This window comes from Arachis stenosperma, chromosome 7 (assembly GCF_014773155.1).
Source record: "Arachis stenosperma cultivar V10309 chromosome 7, arast.V10309.gnm1.PFL2, whole genome shotgun sequence".
NCBI lineage: Eukaryota > Viridiplantae > Streptophyta > Magnoliopsida > Fabales > Fabaceae > Arachis > Arachis stenosperma.
In genome coordinates, this window is record NC_080383.1 from 11,234,887 (window position 1) to 11,254,372 (window position 19,486).

At 39.6% G+C, this 19,486-nt stretch overlaps 2 non-coding genes across 2 annotated transcripts; both read left to right on the top strand.

The window, feature by feature from the left end:
- Positions 1-5,349: 5,349 nt before the first annotated feature.
- On the top strand, positions 5,350-5,457 carry LOC130943049 (small nucleolar RNA R71). The gene has a single exon (XR_009071586.1). It is a non-coding gene; the product is annotated as a small nucleolar RNA R71 (small nucleolar RNA).
- An 11,943-nt stretch (positions 5,458-17,400) lies between these two features.
- On the top strand, positions 17,401-17,504 carry LOC130942305 (small nucleolar RNA R71). The gene has a single exon (XR_009070881.1). It is a non-coding gene; the product is annotated as a small nucleolar RNA R71 (small nucleolar RNA).
- Positions 17,505-19,486: the final 1,982 nt, after the last annotated feature.

The following is a 19,486-nucleotide window of genomic DNA, read 5'->3' on the forward strand; positions in this document are numbered from 1 at the left end:
TAGAAACTCCACCGTTGAAAATACATAAGAACAAGGTCTAGGCATGGCCGTGAGGCCAGCCCCCAAATGATCTAAGAACTAGATGTCCAAAGATGATCTAGAGATCTAAAGTGATCAAAAGATGAAAATACAATAGTAAAAAGGTCCTATTTATAGGGAACTAGTAGCTTAAGAATTACAAAGATGAGTAAATGACATAAAAATCCACTTCCGGGCCCACTTGGTGTGTGCTTGGGCTGAGCAATGAAGCATTTCGTGTAGAGACTCTTCTTGGAGTTAAACGCCAGCTTTTGTGCCAGTTTGGGCGTTTAACTCTCACTTTGGTGCCAGTTCTGGCGTTTAACGCTGGGAAATCTGAAGGTGACTTTGAACGCCGGTTTGGGCCATCAAATCTTGGGCAAAGTATGGACTATCATATTGCTGGAAAGCCCAGGATGTCTACTTTCCAACGCCGTTGAGAGCGCGCCAATTGGGCTTCTGTAGCTCCAGAAAATTCACTTCGAGTGCAGGGAGGTCAGAATCCAACAGCATCTGCAGTCCTTTTCAGTCTCTGAATCAGATTTTTGCTCAGGTCCCTCAATTTCAGCCAGAAAATACCTGAAATCACAGAAAAACACACAAACTCATAGTAAAGTCCAGAAAAGTGAATTTTAACTAAAAACTAATAAAAATATACTAAAAACTAACTAGATCATACTAAAAACATACTAAAAACAATGCCAAAAAGCGTATAAATTATCCGCTCATCACAACACCAAACTTAAATTGTTGCTTGTCCTCAAGCAACTAAAAATCAAATAAGATAAAAAGAAGAGAATATGCAATGAATTCCAAAAACATCTATGAAGATCAGTATTAATTAGATGAGCGGGGCTTTTAGCTTTTTGCCTCTGAATAGTTTTGGCATCTCACTCTATCCTTTGAAATTCAGAATGATTGGCTTCTTTAGGAACTCAGAATCCAGATAGTGTCATTGATTCTCCTAGTTAAGTATGATGATTCTTGAACACAGCTACTTATTGAGTCTTGGCCGTGGCCCAAAGCACTCTGTCTTCCAGTATTACCACCGGATGCATACATGCCACAAACACATAATTGGGTGAACCTTTTCAGATTGTGACTCAACTTTGCTAGAGTCCCCAATTAGAGGTGTCCAGGGTTCTTAAGCACACTCTTTTTGCCTTGGATCACAACTTTATTTCTTTCTTTTTTCTTTCTTTTTCTCTTTCTTTTTTTTCGCTTTTTCTTCTCTTTTTTTTGTATTCACTGCTTTTTCTTACTTCAAGAATCATTTTGATGATTTTTCAGATCCTCAGTAACATGTCTCCTTTTTCATCATTCTTTCAAGAGCTAACATTCATGAACCACAAATTCAGAAGATATATGCACTGTTCAAGCATACATTCAGAAAACAAAAGTGTTGCCACCACATTAAAATAATCAATCTGTTATAAAATTCAAAATTCATGCAATTCTTCTCTTTTTCAATTAAGAACATTGTTTATTTAAGAAAGGTGATGGATTCATAGGACATTCATAACTTTAAGGCATAGACACTAAGACACTAATGATCATAAGACACAAACATAGACAAACATAAGCATGAAAATTTCAAAAAACAGGAAAATAAAGGACAAGGAGATTAAAGAACGGGTCCACCTTAGTGATGGCAGCTTGTTCTTCTTCTTGAAGGTCTTATGGAGTGTTTGAGCTCCTCAATGTCTCTTCCTTGTCTTTGTTGCTCCTCTCTCATGATTCTTTGATCTTCTCTAATTTCATGGAGGAGGATGGAATGTTCTTGGTGCTCCACCCTTAGTTGTCCCATGTTGGAACTCAATTCTCCTAGGGAGGTGTTAATTTGCTCCCAATAGTCTTGTGGAGGAAAGTGCATCCCTTGAGGCATCTCAGGGATCTCATGATGAGAGGGGTCTCTTGTTTGCTCCATCCTTTTCTTAGTGATGGGCTTGTCCTCATCAATGAGGATATCTCCTTCTATGTCAACTTCTACTGAATAACAGAGGTGACAAATGAGATGAGGAAAAGCTAACCTTGCCAAGGTAGAGGACTTGTCCGCCACCTTATAGAGTTCTTGGGCTATAACCTCATGAACTTCTACTTCTTCTCCAATCATGATGCTATGGATCATGATGGCCCGGTCTAGAGTAACTTCAGACCGGTTGCTAATGGGAATGATTGAGCGTTGGATAAACTCCAACCATCCTCTAGCCACGGGCTTGAGGTCATGCCTTCTTAGTTGAACCGGCTTTCCTCTTCAATCTCTCTTCCATTGGGCGCCCTCTTCACAAATGTTAGTGAGGACTTGGTCCAACCTTTGATCAAAGTTGACCCTTCTTGTGTAAGGATGTTCATCTCCTTGCATCATGGGCAAGTTGAATGCCAACCTCACATTTTCCGGACTAAAATCTAAGTATTTCCCCCGAACCATTGTAAGCCAATTCTTTGGGTTCAGGTTCACACTTTGATCATGGCTCTTGGTGATCCATGCATTGGCATAGAACTCTTGAACCATTAAGATTCCGACTTGTTAAAAGGGGTTGGTGAGAACTTCCCAACCTCTTTTTCGAATCTCATGTCGGATCTCCGGATATTCACTCTTTTTGAGTTTGAAAGGGACCTCGGGGATCACCTTCTTCAAGGCCACAACTTCATAGAAGTGGTCTTGATGCACCCTTGAGATGAATCTCTCCATCTCCCATGACTCGGAAGTGGAAGCTTTTGCCTTCCCTTTCCTCTTTCTAGAGGTTTCTCCGGCCTTGGATGCCATAAATGGTTATGGAAAAATGAAAAGCAACGCTTTTACCACACCAAACTTAAAAGGTTTGCTCGTCCTCGAGCAAAAGAAGAAAGAATAGAGGAGAAGAAGAAGAAAATGGAAGAGATGGAGGAGGTTGTGTGGTTCGGCCAAAAGGGGGAAGAAGTAGTGTTTAGGGTGTGTGAAAATGAAGGAGTGAAGATGGGTTTATATAGGGGTGAAGGGAGGGGTAGGGTTCGGCCATAATGGGTGGGTTTGGGAGGGAAAGTGGTTTGAATTTGAATGGTGAGGTAGGTGGGTTTTATGAAGGATGGATGTGGTGAAGAGAAAGATGGGATTTGATAGGTGAAGGGTTTTTGGGGAAGAGGTATTGAGGTGATTGGTGAATGGGTGAAGAAGAAAGAGGGTGGTGGGGTTGGTGGGGATCCTGTGGGGTCCACAGATCCTGAGGTGTCAAGGAAAAGTCATCCCTGCACCAAATGGCATGCAAAAATGCGTTTTGAGCCAATTCTGGCGTTAAACGCCGGGCTGGTGCCCATTTCTGGCGTTTAACGCCAGGTTCTTGCCCTTTTCTGGCGTTTAACGCCAGTCTGGTGCCCCTTTCTGGCGTTAAACGCCCAGAATGGTGCCAGACTGGGCGTTAAACGCCCATCTGCTAGCCTTACTGGCATTTAAACGCCAGTAGGTTCTTCCTCCAGGGTGTGCTGTTTTTCTTCCTGTTTTTCATTCTGTTTTTGCTTTTTCAATTGATTTTGTGACTTCTCATGATCATCAACCTACAGAAAACATAAAATAACAAAGGAAAATAGATAAAATATGACATTGGGTTGCCTCCCAACAAGTGCTTCTTTAATGTCAGTAGCTTGACAGAGGGCTCTCATGGAGCCTCACAAATGCTCAGAGCAATGTTGGAACCTCCCAACACCAAACTTAGAGTTTGAATGTGGGGGTTCAACACCAAACTTAGAGTTTGGTTGTGGCCTCCCAACACCAAACTTAGAGTTTGACTGTGGGGGCTCTGTTTGACTCTGATTTGAGAGAAGCTCTTCATGCTTCCTCTCCATGGTGACAGAGGGATATCCTTGAGCCTTAAACACAAAGGATTCTTCATTCACTTGAATGATCAGTTCACCTCCATCAACATCAATCACAGCCTTTGCTGTGGCTAGGAAGGGTCTGCCAAGGATGATAGATTCATCCATGCACTTCCCAGTCTCTAGGACTATGAAATCAGCAGGGATGTAATGGTCTTCAATCTTCACCAAAACATCCTCTACAAGTCCATAAGCTTGTTTTCTTGAGTTGTCTGCCATCTCTAGTGGGATTCTTCCAGCTTGTACCTCAAAGATCCCTAGCTTCTCCATTACAGAGAGAGGCATGAGGTTTACACTTGACCCTAAGTCACACAGAGCCTTCTTGAAGGTCATGGTGCCTATGGTGCAAGGTATTGAAAACTTCCCAGGATCTTGTCTCTTTTGAGGTAATTTCTGCCTAGACAAGTCATCCAGTTCTTTGGTGAGCAAAGGGGGTTCATCCTCCCAAGTCTCATTACCAAATAACTTGTCATTTAGCTTCATGATTGCTCCAAGGTATTTAGCAACTTGCTCTTTAGTGACATACTCATCCTCTTCAGAGGAGGAATACTCATCAGAGCTCATGAAAGGCAGAAGCAAGTCCAATGGAATCTCTTTGGTCTCATTTTGAGCCTCAGATTCCAATGGTTCCTCATTGGGGAACTCAGTGGAGGCCAGTGGACGTCCATTGAGGTCTTCCTCAGTGGCGTTCACTGCCTCTCCTTCCTCTCCAAATTCGGCCATGTTGATGGCCTTGCACTCCCCTTTTGGATTTTCTTCTGTATTGCTTGGGAGAGTACTAGGAGGGAGTTCAGTAACTTTCTTGCTCAGCTGTCCCACTTGTGCCTCCAAATTCCTAATGGAGGACCTTGTTTCAGTCATGAAACTTTGAGTGGTTTTGATTAGATCAGAGACCATGGTTGCTAAGTCAGAGTGGTTCTGCTTAGAATTCTCTGTCTGTTGCTGAGAAGATGATGGAAAAGGCTTGCCATTGCTAAACCTGTTTCTTCCACCATTATTGTTGTTGAAACCTTGTTGAGGTCTCTGTTGATCCTTCCATGAGAGATTTGGATGATATCTCCATGAAGAATTATAGGTGTTTCCATAGGGTTCTCCCATGTAATTCACCTCTTCCATTGAAGGGTTCTCAGGATCATAAGCTTCTTCTTCAGATGAAGCATCCTTAGTACTGCTTGGTGCATTTTGCATTCCAGACAGACTTTGAGAAATCAAATTGACTTGTTGAGTCAATATCTTGTTCTGAGCCAGAATGGCATTCAGAGCATCAATCTCAAGAACTCCTTTCTTCTTATTTGTCCCATTGTTCACAGGATTCCTTTCAGAAGTGTACATGAATTGGTTATTTGCAACCATTTCAATTAGTTCTTGAGCTTCTGTAGGCGTCTTCTTCAGATGAAGAGATCCTCCAGCGGAGCTATCCAAAGACATCTTGGATAGTTCAGAGAGAACATCATAGAAAATACCTATGATGCTCCATTCAGAAAGCATGTCAAAAGGACATTTTCTGATCAATTGTTTGTATCTTTCCCAAGCTTCATAGAGGGATTCTCCATCCTTCTGCCTGAAGGTTTGGACTTCCACTCTAAGCTTACTCAATTTTTGAGGTGGAAAGAACTTTGCCAAGAAGGCATTGACTAGCTTTTCCCATGAGTCCAGGCTTTCTTTAGGTTGTGAGTCCAACCATGTCCTAGCTCTGTCTCTTACAGCAAAAGGGAATAGCATAAGTCTGTAGACCTCAGGGTCAACCCCATTAGTCTTGACAGTGTCACAGATTTGCAAGAATTCAGCTAAGAACTGATGAGGATCTTCCAATGGAAGTCCATGGAACTTGCAATTCTGTTGCATTAGAGAAACTAATTGAGGCTTAAGCTCAAAGTTGTTTGCTCCAATGGTAGGGATAGAGATGCTTCTCCCATAGAAGTCGGGAGTAGGTGCAGTAAAGTCACCCAGCACCTTCCTTGCGTTGTTAGCATTGTTGTTGTTTTCGGCTGCCATGGGTTCTTCTTCTTTGAAGATTTCTGTTAGGTCCTCTACAGAGAGTTGTGCCTTAGCTTCTCTTAGCTTTCGCTTCAAGGTCCTTTCAGGTTCAGGGTCAGCCTCAACAAGAATGCCTTTGTCTTTGTTCCTGCTCATATGAAAGAGAAGAGAATAAGAAAATGTGGAATCCTCTATGTAACAGTATAGATATTCCTTGAGGTGTCAGAGGAACAGAAAAATAGAAGAAAGAGGTAGAAGAATTCGAACTTAGTGAGATAGAGTTCGAATTGTGCATTGAGAAGGAGTGGTACTCCATAAATAGAAGGATGTGAGAAGAGAGGAAGAAATTTTCGAAAATTAAGTGAAAGATTTTGAAAACATTTTGAAAAATTGATTGAAAATTTTCGAAAACTAAAAGTGGGAAAGAAATCAAGTGATTTTTGAAAAAGATTTTGAAAAAAAAAATATGATTGAAAACTATTTTTGAAAAAGATGTGATTAAAAAGATATGTTTGAAAAATTATGCTTTTAAAAAGATATGATTGAAAAGATATGATTTGAAAACAATTTAAAAAGATTTGATTTTTAAAAATTAATGACTTGCCTAACAAGAAAAGATATGATTCAAACATTAAACCTTCCTCAACAGAAAAGGTAACATACTTGAAATGTTGAATCAAATCATTAATTGTTAGTAAGTATCTTTGAAAAAGGAAAGAAATTGATTTTGAAAAAGATTTGATTGAAAAGATATATGAAAAACTTTGAAAACTTGGAAAAAAAATTGATTTGAAAACAAGATCCTCCCTCTTGTGCCATCCTGGCGTTAAACGCCCAGAATGGTGCACATTCTGGCGTTTAACGCCCAATGCACTACCTTTTTGGGCGTTAAACGCCCAACCAGGCACCCTGGCTGGCGTTTAAACGCCAGTCTGTCCTTCTTCACTGGGCGTTTTGAACGCCCAGCTTTTTCTGTGTAATTCCTCTGCTGCATGTTCTGAATCTTCAGTTCCCTGTACTATTGACTTGAAAATAGAACCAAGATCAAATAAACAATGCATGCAAGACACCAAACTTAAAATTAGACACTAGACTCAAACAAGAAACATAAAATATTTTTGGTTTTTATGATTTTGAAATTTTTTTGGATTTTTCGAAAATTATATGGAAATAGAAAATAAAGGTTTCAGAATTCTTAATTTGGATTCCAGGAATCATTGCAATGCTAGTCTAAGACTCTGATCCAGGAATTAGACATGGCTTCACAGCCAGCCAAGCTTTCAAAGAAAGCTTCGGTCCAAAACACTAGACATGGCCAATGGCCAGCCAAGCCTTAACAGATCATTGCTCCAATAGCAAGATTGATAGAAATCAACAAGCTCTTGTGATGATCAGTTGAAACCTCGGTCCAATAAGATTAGACATGGCTTCACAGCCAGCCAGACTTCAACGGATCATCATGAAACTCTAGAACTCATTCTTAAGAATTCTAAAAAATACCTAATCTAAGCAACAAGATGAACCGTCAGTTGTCCATAAACGAAACAATCCTCGGCAACGGCGCCAAAAACTTGGTATGCGAAATTGTGATCACTACAACTTTGCACAACTAACCAGCAAGTGCACTGGGTCGTCCAAGTAATAAACCTTACGCGAGTAAGGGTCGATCCCACGGAGATTGTTGGTATGAAGCAAGCTATGGTCACCTTGTAAATCTTAGTCAGGAAGACTCAAATGGGTATAAATGATGAATAAAACATAAAGATAAAGATAGAGATACTTATGTATATCATTGGTGAGAGCTTCAGATAAGCGTATGAAGATGCTTTGTCCCTTCCGTCTCTCTGCTTTCCTACTGTCTTCATCCAATCCTTCTTACTCCTTTCCATGGCAAGCTTATACAAGGGTTTCACCGTTGTCAGTGGCTACCTCCCATCCTCTCAGTGGAAATGTTCAACGCACCCTGTCACGGCACGGCTATCCATCTGTCGGTTCTCAATCAGGCCGGAATAGAATCCAGTGATTCTTTTGCGTCTGTCACTAACGCCCCGCCCTCAGGAGTTTGAAGCACGTCACAGTCATTCAATCATTGAATCCTACTCAGAATACCACAGACAAGGTTAGACCTTCCGGATTCTCTTGAATGCCGCCATCAGTTCTTGCCTATACCACGAAGACTCTGATCTCACGGAATGGCTGGCTCGTTTGTCAGGCGAGTGCTCGGTTGTCAGGCGATCAACCATGCATCGTGTATCAGGAATCCAAGAGATATTCACTCAATCTAAGGTAGAACGGAGGTGGTTGTCAGTCACACGTTCATAGGTGAGAATGATGATGAGTGTCACGGATCATCACATTCATCAAGTTGAAGAACAAGTGATATCTTGGAACAAGAACAAGCTGAATTGAATAGAAGAACAATAGTAATTGCATTAATACTCGAGGTACAGCAAAGCTCCACACCTTAATCTATGGTGTGTAGAAACTCCACCGTTGAAAATACATAAGAACAAGGTCTAGGCATGGCCGTGAGGCCAGCCCCCAAATGATCTAAGAACTAGATGTCCAAAGATGATCTAGAGATCTAAAGTGATCAAAAGATGAAAATACAATAGTAAAAAGGTCCTATTTATAGGGAACTAGTAGCTTAAGAATTACAAAGATGAGTAAATGACATAAAAATCCACTTCCGGGCCCACTTGGTGTGTGCTTGGGCTGAGCAATGAAGCATTTTCGTGTAGAGACTCTTCTTGGAGTTAAACGCCAGCTTTTGTGCCAGTTTGGGCGTTTAACTCCCACTTTGGTGCCAGTTCCGGCGTTTAACGCTGGGAAATCTGAAGGTGACTTTGAACGCCGGTTTGGGCCATCAAATCTTGGGAAAAGTATGTAATATCATATATTGCTGGAAAGCCCAGAATGTCTACTTTCCAACGCCGTTGAGAGCGCGCCAATTGGGCTTCTGTAGCTCCAGAAAATCCACTTCGAGTGCAGGGAGGTTAGAATCCAACAGCATCTGCAGTCCTTTTCAGTCTCTGAATCAGATTTTTGCTCAGGTCCCTCAATTTCAGCCAGAAAATACCTGAAATCACAGAAAAACACACAAACTCATAGTAAAGTCCAGAAAAGTGAATTTTAACTAAAAACTAATAAAAATATACTAAAAACTAACTAGATCATACTAAAAATATACTAAAAACAATGCCAAAAAGCGTATAAATTATCCGCTCATCAGCCATTGATGTGATCAATATGGCCGAATGCACAAGGGAGGAGAAGGACGAAAATCCTAGGGAAGAGGACCTCTTGGGACGTCTCTCAAGCAAGAAGGAGTTTCCTATTAAGGATCCGAAGGAATCTGAGGCTTGATGAACGAAATTTATCATGCCGATATAGAATTCAACAATGGATATAATCGTGAGTATAGTCTAATCGACATTCAAACTTCGCATCAAATAATCCTACAATCTATAACCGAGAGTACTAGTCTCCCGAGTCGTCCTCCCTTGGAATTGCTAGAGCATGCATCTTATTGATTAGGAATCCTTGTTATGATTCTTTGAAGGTTTAGCAAAATAGATGACAAACAATCAATCTTTAAAAGACTTGGCCTAGGGTTGGCATTAGAAATTATATCCTTATAGTTCCTTCAATGATGATAACAATTAGGCCTTGCTTCATTTAGTTAACCCCTAGGTATAGAGGAAAGTCAAATGAAGGTAACTAACTTGAGTCACAAGTTCTAGTTTTACCTTAGGGAAATCTAGCTTTAGTGCACTCCAAGTCAACTAGCAATTTCTAATTCCAAATCAACAATTGACATAAACTATTCAACTCCTTCTAATGGCCCAAACCCTATGCCAAGCAAGAAACTTTTACTCCATAACTAGTGTTGGCATTTTATCAAACAATTGATGAGCAAGAATGAAAGGCATAGTAAGAATGAGAAGAAAGTAGAATTAAAAATGCTTCAACACAAGAAACTAACAACAATTAACAAAGAACAACAATGGAAATGAAACTCTCAAGAACTTGATAAAATCCAAAACTACAAAGTTGAATCTAGGATCTATGAAAATTGAGCAATTACAAACACTAATTGAGATTGGAGAAGAAGATCTATGACATGAACAAAGTAAATTGAGAATTGTAATGGATATCACCAAAGAGTGATTGAGAATTCAATAGTGAAGAAGATGAACCCTAATGGGAGCTTGGAATCTCCCTCTTTCTCTACCCAAGAGTGTAACTAACTATAGCCAAAAATATCTAGAACAATAAAAAATGAGCAAAAAATCCCTTAACCCTTCAACCTTTGGTCTTCTTAAGCTCTTCCCGCCAAGGCACTTCCCCAAGATGAGATCCCCAACTGTCTCCACGCCCAGGTCACGTGACTCTTTAAAAAATCATATTCGAGCATCGGCGCGCACGCGCAAAGCATGCGTGCGCGCCACTGGGGCATTTTGTAATGCGCGCGGAGGCGTAACGTACGCGTGCGCGCCCATGGAGATTATGGCCTAGCCGCTACACAAGCCGGCTTGTGGCTTGGCTTCTAGCTTTGACTTCTAGCTGCGCAATCCATGCGGGCACGCCAAGTACGCGCACGCACCCTTGCTGAAGTTTCCAAAGCTCAATTTCTCATGCTCCCTTCCTTTGCGCCCGTTCTCCTTCTCTCTTCCGGTTCATTCCTGCTGGTGGATGAAATTGTGATTCATATGTTATTGGTCTCTTTGTATTTGTATGAAATCAAAAATACCCCAAAGAGATCATAGTATGATGAATTGGGATCTTAATAATCCCTGGTAATGGCACCAACAGCTTAGTGTTGTTGTTCGACCAAAAGAGTTACAGGCACTGTTAGAGAAGCTCACAACTCCGTTCAACTTAACCAGCAAGTGTACTGGGTCATCCAAGTAATACCTTACGTGAGTAAGGGTCGATCCCACAGAGATTGTTGGTATGAAGCAAGCTATGGTCACCTTGTAAATCTCAATTAGGCAGATTAAATTGGTTTATGATGAGTTCGAAAATTAATAATAAACAGAAAATAAAATAGGATAGAAATACTTTTGTAAATCAATAGTGGGGATTTCAGATAGGCGTGTGGAGATGCTAGAATCCTCTCGAATCTCTGTTTTCCTATTGCTTTCATCCAATCCTTCTTACTCCTTTCCATGGCAAGCTGTATGTAGGGCATCACCGTCGTCAATGGCTATTTTTCATGCTCTCGGGAAAATGGTCCTATGCGCTGTCACCGCATGGCTAATCGTCTGGAGGCATCACCCTTGCCGATGGCTACATCCCATCCTCTCAGTGAAAATGGTCCAAATGCTCTGTCACAGCACGGCTAATCATCTGTCGGTTCTCAATCAGGTTGGAATAGAATCCCTTGATTCTTTTGCGTCTGTCACTAACGCCCAGCCTTCAGGAGTTTGAACCTCGTCACAGTCATTCAATACCGGAATCCTACTCGGAATACCACAGACAAGGTTAGACTTTCCAGATTCCCGGGATCCTACTCGGAATACCACAGACAAGGTTAGACTTTCCGGATCCCCATGAATGCCGCCATCTATCTAGCTTATACCACGAAGATTCTGTTGGGGAATCTAAGAGATATGCGCCCGGCCTAAAGTAGAACGGAAGTGGTTGTCAGTCACGCGCGTTCATAGGTGAGAATGATGATGAGTGTCACGGATCATCACATTCATCAAGTTGAAGTGCAACGTATATCTTGGAATAAGAATAAAAGAGAATTGAATAGAAAATAATAGTAATTGTATTGAAACTTGAGGTACAGCAGAGCTCCACACCCTTAATCTATGGTGTGCAGAAACTCCACCGTTGAAAATACATAAGTGAAAGGTTCAGGCATGGCCGAATGGCCAGCCCCCATAAAGGTAATCAAAAGACCGAATGGTCAAAAGATATCTAATACAATAGTTAAATGTTCTATTTATAATAAACTAGCTACTAGGGTTTACATGAGTAAGTAATTGATGCATTAAATCCACTTCCGGGGACCACTTGGTGTATGTTTGGGCTGAGCTTGATCTATCCACGAGCTGAGGCTTTTATTGGAGTTGAACGCCGAGTTATAGCGTGTTTCTGGCGTTCAACTCCGGGTTGTGACGTGTTTCTGGCATTTAACTCCAGACAGCAGCATGTACTTGGCATTGAGCGCCACTTTACGTCATCAATTCCCTAATAAAGTATAGACTATTATATATTGCTGGAAAGCTCTGAATGTCTACTTTCCAACGTCGTTGAGAGCGCGCCATTTGGAGTTCTGTAGCTTCAGAAAATTCATTTTTAGTACAGGGAGGTCAAATTCCCACAGCATCAACAGTCCTTTTGTCAGCCTTTTTCAGAGTTTTGCTCAAGTCCCTCAATTTCAGCCAGAAATTACCTGAAATTACAGAAAAACACACAAACTCATAGTAAAGTCCAGAAATGTGAATTTAAAATAAAAACTAATGAAAACATCCCTAAAAGTAGCTTGAACTTACTAAAAACTACCTAAAAACAATGCCAAAAAGCGTATAAATTATCCGCTCATCACAACACCAAACTTAAATTGTTGCTTGTCCCCAAGCAACTGAAAATCAATTAGGATAAAAAGAAGAGAATATACTATAAATTCCAAAATATCAATGAATATTAATTCTAATTAGATGAGCGGGACTTGTAGCTTTTTGCTTCGGAACAGTTTTGGCATCTCACTTTTTCCTTTGAAGTTTAGAATGATTGGCTTCTCTAGGAACTTAGAATTTCGGATAGTTTTATTGACTTTCCTAGTTAAGCATGTTGATTCTTGAATACAGCTACTTATGAGTCTTGGCCGTTGCCCTAAGCATTTTATTTTCCAGTATTACCACCGGATACATAAATGCCACAGACACATAACTGGGTGAACCTTTTCAGATTGTGACTTAGCTTTGCTAAAGTCCCCAGTCAGAGGTGTCCAGAGCTCTTAAGCACACTCTTTTGCTTTGGATCACGACTTTAACCACTCAGTCTCAAGCTTTTCACTTGGACCTACATGACACAAGCACATGGTTAGGGACAGCATGATTTAGCCGCTTAGACCTGGATTTTATTTCCTTGGGCCCTCCTATCCATTGATGCTCAAAGCCTTGGATCCTTTCTACCCTTGCCTTTTGGTTTTAAGGGCTATTGGCTTTTTTTGCTTGCTTTTTCTTTTTCTAATTTTTTTTTGCAAGCTTTTGTTTTTCACTGCTTTTTCTTGCTTCAAGAATCAATTTCATGATTTTTTAGATCATCAATAACATTTCTCTTTGTTCATCATTCTTTCAAGAGCCAACAATTTTAACATTCATAAACAACAAGATCAAAAATATGCACTGTTTAAGCATTCATTCAGAAAACAAAAAGTCTTGTCACCACATCAATATAATTAAACTAAATTCAAGGATAAATTCGAAATTCATGTACTTCTTGTTCTTTTTGAATTAAAAACATATTTCATTTAAGAGAGGTGAAGGATTAATGGATTTTATTCATAGCTTTAAGACATGGTTACTACATACTAATGATCATGGAGTAGAGACACAAAATATAGATAAACATAACATAGAAACCGAAAAACAGAAAGAAATAAGAACAAGGAATGAATCCACCTTAGTGGCGTCTTCTTCTTGAAGGACCAACAATGTCCTTAAGCTCTTCTATGTCCCTTCCTTGCCTTTGTTGCTCCTCCCTCATTGCTCTTTGATCTTCTCTTATTTCATGGAGAATGATGGAGTGCTCATGATGTTCCACCCTTAATTGTTCCACATTGTGGCTTAAATCTTCTAAGAAAGTGTTGAGTTGTTCCCAATAGTTGTTGGGAGGAAAGTGCATCCCTTGAGGCATCTCAGGGATTTCTTGATGATGAGCTTCCTCATGCATCTCTTGAGATCCATGGAGAGTCTCTCTTCCTTGCTCCATCCACTTCTTGGTGATGGGCTTATCCTCTTCAATGGAGATGTCTCCTTCTATGATAACTCCAGCTGAGTAACATAGATGGCAAATAAGGTGAGGAAAAGCTAGCCTTGCCATGGTGGAGGGCTTTTCGGCTATTTTGTAGATTTCATTGGAGATGACTTCATGAACTTCTACTTCCTCTCCAATCATGATGCTATGAATCATGATGGCCCGATCCACAGTAACTTCGGATCGGTTGCTAGTAGGAATGATGGAGAGTTGAATGAACTCCAACCATCCTCTAGCCACAGGCTTGAGGTCCAGTCTTCTTAGTTGAACTGGCTTGCCTTTGGAGTCTCTTTTCCATTGAGCTCCTTTCACACATATGTCCATTAAGACTTGGTCCAACCTTTGATTAAAGTTGACCCTTCTAGTGTAGAGGCGTACATCTTCTTGCATCATGGGCAAGTGGAACGCCAACCTTACATTTTCTGGACTAAAATCTAAGTATTTCCCCTGAACCATTGTGAGATAATTCTTTGGACTCGGGTTCATACTTTGATCATGGTTCCTAGTGATCCATGCATTGGCATAGAACTCTTGAACCATTAAGATTCCGACTTGTTGCATGGGGTTGGTTAGGACTTCCCAACCTCTTCTTCGGATTTCATGTCGGATCTCCGGATACTCATTTTTCTTGAGCTTGAAAGGGACCTCAGGGATCACCTTCTTCTTTGCCACAACATCATAGAAGTGGTCTTGATGGCTTTTGGAGATGAATCTTTCCATCTCCCATGACTCGGATGTGGAAGCTTTTGTCTTCCCTTTTCCTTTTCTAGAGGATTCTCTGGCCTTAGGTGCCATTGATGGTAATGGAAAAACTAAAAGCTTTATGCTTTTACCACACCAAACTTAAAATATTGCTCGCCCTCGAGCAATAGAAGAAAGAAGAAAAGAAGAAGAAGAAGAAAATATGGAGGAGAAGGGAGAGTGTGGGTTTCGGCCAAGGTATAGAAGAGGGGGTTGTGTTGTGTGAAAATGAAGTGGAATGGAGGGATTTATATAGGGAAAGGGGAGAGGGTAGGTTCGGCCATTCTAAGGTGGGTTTGGGTGGGAAAGTGTATTTGAATTTTGAAGGTAGGTGGGGTTTATGGGGAAGAGTGGATGGATGTTAGTGGTGAAGAGGTGATGGGGAAGAGAGATTGAAGTGATTGGTGAAGGGTTTTGGGAAAGAATGCTTATTGGGAAGAGAGATTCAGAGATTGAAGTTGTTGGGAAGTGTGACATGGGGAAGAGTGTTATAGGATTAGGAGGTAAGGTGGGAATATGTTAGGTGGGGATCCTATGGGGTCCACAGATCCTGAGGTGATCCTGTGGGGTCCACAGATCCTGAGGTGTCAAGGAATTTCATCCCTGCACCAAATAGGCATGTAAAATGCCTTTGCATACTATTCTGGCGTTTTAACGCCGAGGTGATGCACGTTCTGGGCGTTCAACGCCCATGTGAAGCATGTTCTGGGCGTTCAACGCCCATATGTAGCATGTTTCTGGCGTTAAATGCCAGTTCCATGCTTGTTACTGGCGTTCAGCGCCAGCTTTTCTCAAGGCACATTCCTGACGTTCAAACGCCAGAATGTTGCTTGTTTCTGGCGTTCAGCGCCAGCTTCATGCTCTGTTCTGGCGTTGAACGCCAGCCAGATGCTCCTTACTGACGTTGAACGCCAATCTGTCCTTCATCTAGGGTGTGATTTTTCTTCTGTTGTTTTTTATTCTGTTTTTAATTTTTATATTTTTTTCGTGACTCCACCTGATCATGTACCTAATAAAACACAAAAGAACAATAAAATAAAATAAAATAAAAATTAGATAAATAACATTGGGTTGCCTCCCAACAAGCGCTTCTTTAATGTCAATAGCTTGACAGTGGGCTCTCATGGAGCCACAAGGTGATCAGGTCAATGTTGTATAGTCCCAACACCAAACTTAGAGTTTGGATATGGGATCTTAACACCAAACTTAGTGTTTGGTTGTGGCCTCCCAACACCAAACTTAGAGGTTGACTGTGGGGGCTCTTCTTGACTCTGAACTGAGAGAAGCTCTTCATGCTTACTCTTTTTTGTCATAGAGGGATGGCCATGTGCCTTAAACACAAGGTAGTCCCCATTCAGTTGAAGGACTAATTCACCTCTGTTGACATCTATCACAGCTCCTGCTGTGGCTAGGAAGGGTCTTCCAAGGATGATGCATTTACCCTCTTCCTTCCTAGTGTCTAAGATTATGAAATCAGCAGGGATGTAAAGGCCTTCAACATTTACTAGCACGTCCTCTACTATTCTATAAGCTTGTCTCAATGACTTGTCTGCCAATTGTAATGAGAACAAGGCAGGTTGTACCTCAATGATCCTCAGCTTCTCCATTACAGAGAGTGGCATAAGATTTATCCCTGACCCTAGATCACATAGAGCTTTTTCAAAGGTCATGGTGCCTATGGTACAAGGTATTAAGAACTTGCCAGGATCTTGTCTCTTTTGAGGTTAAAATTTGCTGAATCCAGTTATCTAGTTCATTAATGAGCAAGGGAGGTTTACTTTCCCAAGTCTCATTACCAAACAACTTGGCATTCAGCTTCATGATAGCTCCTAAATATTGAGCAACTTGCTCTCCAGTCACATCTTCATCCTCTTCAGAGGAAGAATAGTCTTCAGAGCTTATGAATGGCAGAAGGAGATTTAATGGAATCTCTATGGTCTCTATATGAGCCTCAGATTCCTTTGGATCCTTAATAGGAAACTCCTTCTTGCTTGAGGGACGTCCCAGGAGGTCTTCCTCACTAGGATTTTCGTCCTCCTCCTCCCTTGTGCATTCGGCCATATTGATTAAATCAATGGCCTTGTACTCTCCTTTTGGATTCTCTTCTGTATTGCTTGGGAGAATACTGGTAGGAGTTTCAATGACTTTCTTACTCAGCTGGCCCACTTGTGCCTCCAGATTTCTGATGGAGGATCTTGTTTCACTCATGAAACTGAAAGTGGCCTTTGACAGATCAGAGACTAAATTGGCTAAATTAGAAGTGTTTTGTTCAGAATTCTCTGTCTGTTGCTGAGAAGATGATGGAAAAGCTTGCTATTGCTCAGCCTATTACATCCACCATTGTTAAAGCCTTGTTGAGGCTTTTGTTGATCCTTCCATGAGAAATTTGGGTGATTTCTCCATGACGAATTATAGGTGTTTCCATAAGGTTCACCCATGTAATTAACCTCTGCCATTGCAGGGTTCTCAGGATCATAAGCTTCTTCAGAAGCTGCCTCTTTAGTACTGTTGGATGCATTTTGCCATCCATTCAGACTTTGAGAAATCATGTTGACTTGTTGAGTCAACACTTTGTTCTGAGCCAATATGGCATTCAGAGCATCAATTTCAAGAACTCCCTTCCTCTGAGGCGTCTCATTATTCACGGAATTCCTCTCAGAAGTGTACATGAACTGGTTATTTGTAACCATGTCAATTATTTCTTGAGCTTCTGCAGGCGTTTTCTTTAGGTGAATTGATCCACCTGCAGAATGGTCCAATGACATTTTCGAAAATTCAGATAGACCATAATAGAATATATCTAATATGGTCCATTCTGAAAACATGTCAGATGGACACCTTTTGGTCAGCTGCTTGTATCTTTCCCATGCTTCATAGAGGGATTCACCATCTTTTTGTTTGAAGGTTTAAACATCCACTCTAAGCTTGCTCAGCTTTTGAGGAGGAAAGAATTTATCCAAGAAAGCCGTGATCAGCAGGAGTCCAGGCTATCTTTAGGTTGTGAATCCAACCATAGTCTAGCTCTGTCTCTTACAGCAAAAGGGAAAAGCATGAGTCTGTAGACTTCAGGATCAACTCCATTCGTCTTTACAGTCTCACAAATCTGCAAGAACTCAGTTAAAAACTGGTAAGGATCTTCAGATGAAAGTCCATAAAACTTGCAGTTCTGTTACATTAAAGCAACTAGCTGAGGTTTCAGCTCAAAATTGTTTGCTCCAATGGCAGGAATGGAGATGCTTCTTCCATCAAATTTGGACGTGGGTTTGGTAAAGTCACCAAGCATCCTTCTTGCATTATCATTATTGGGTTCGGCTGCCATCTCCTTCTCTTGTTCGAAAATTTTTGAAAGGTTCCTTCTGGATTGTTGTAATTTAGCTTCTCTTAGTTTCCTCTTCAAAGTCCTTTCAGGTTCAGGATCAGCTTCAACAAGAGTGCTTTTGTCCTTGTTCCTGCTCATATGAGAGAGAAGAAAACAAGAAAAGAAAGAGGAATCCTCTATGTCACAGTATAAAGATTCCTTTATGTTAGTAGAAAAGGAAAGGGGAGAAGAGTGAAGAAGAGTGGGTTCGGATATTTAGATGAAGAGAGGTGAAGAGAAGTGTTAGTAAATAAATAATTAAATAGAATAAGAGAGAAGAGATAGAAAATTCGAAAATAATTTTAAAAAGGGGTTAGTAATTTTCGAAAATTAAAGATAAGATTAAAATTAAAATTTAAAACAAAAGAATTTTTGAAAAAAAGATGAGATATTTTCGAAAATTAGAGAGGGAAAAGTAGTTAGGTGGTTTTGAAAAAGATAAGAAACAAACAAAAAGTCAAATAGTTAGTTGAAAAAGATATTAAAGTCAAATTTGAAAAGATAAGAAGATAAGAAGTTAGATAAGATATTTTGAAATCAAAATTTAAAAAAAAAAAGATAAAATTTAAAAAAAAAGATATGATAAAAAGATAAGATAAGAAAATAAGATAAGATATGTTTGAAAAAGATTTAATTTTTTTTAAAATTACTTAACTAACAAGAAACTAAAAGATATGATTTTAAAACTTAAAGATTGAACCTTTCTTAACAAGAAAGTAACAAACTTCAAATTTTTGAATCAATCACATTAATTGTTAGTGTAATTTCGAAAATTTGATATAAAGATAAGAAAAAGATTTTGAAAATATTTTGAAAAAGATTTTTGAAATTTTCGAAAAAGAGGAAAAATTGGAAAAGATATGATTTTTGAAAAAGATTTTGAAAAGATAAGATTTTTAAATTTTTGAAAATTTGACTTGACTTGTAAGAAACAACTAATTTTGAAAATTTTTTACCAAGTCAACCCAAAATTTCGAAAATTTGGAGAGAAAAAAGGAAAAGATATATTTTTTATTTTTGAAATTTTAATTATGAGAGAGAAAAACGCAATTATGACCCAAAACATAAAAATTTTGGATCAAAACACATTATGCATGCAAGAACACTATGAATGTCAAGATGAACACCAAGAACACTTTGAAGATCATGATGAACATCAAGAACATAATTTTTGAAAAATTTTTGATGCAAAGAAAACATGCAAGACACCAAACTTAGAAATCTTTAATGCATGGATTCTAACAAACGAAAAATGCATATGAAAAATAACAAACAACACAAAATAAGAAATCATCAAGATCAAACAAGAAGACTTGTCAAGAACACTATGAATGCATGGGGTTTCGAAAAATGCAAGAAAAATTTTTAAAGCATGCAATTCACACCAAACTTAAAAATTGACTCAAGACTCAAAAAAGAAACACAAAATATTTTTGATTTTTATGATTTTATTAATTTTTTTTTGGATTTTTATTAATTTTTTTTCGAAAATAAAGTTTGGAAAAACGAAAAATAAAAGAAAAATTTTGAAAAAGATTTTTGAAAAATTTT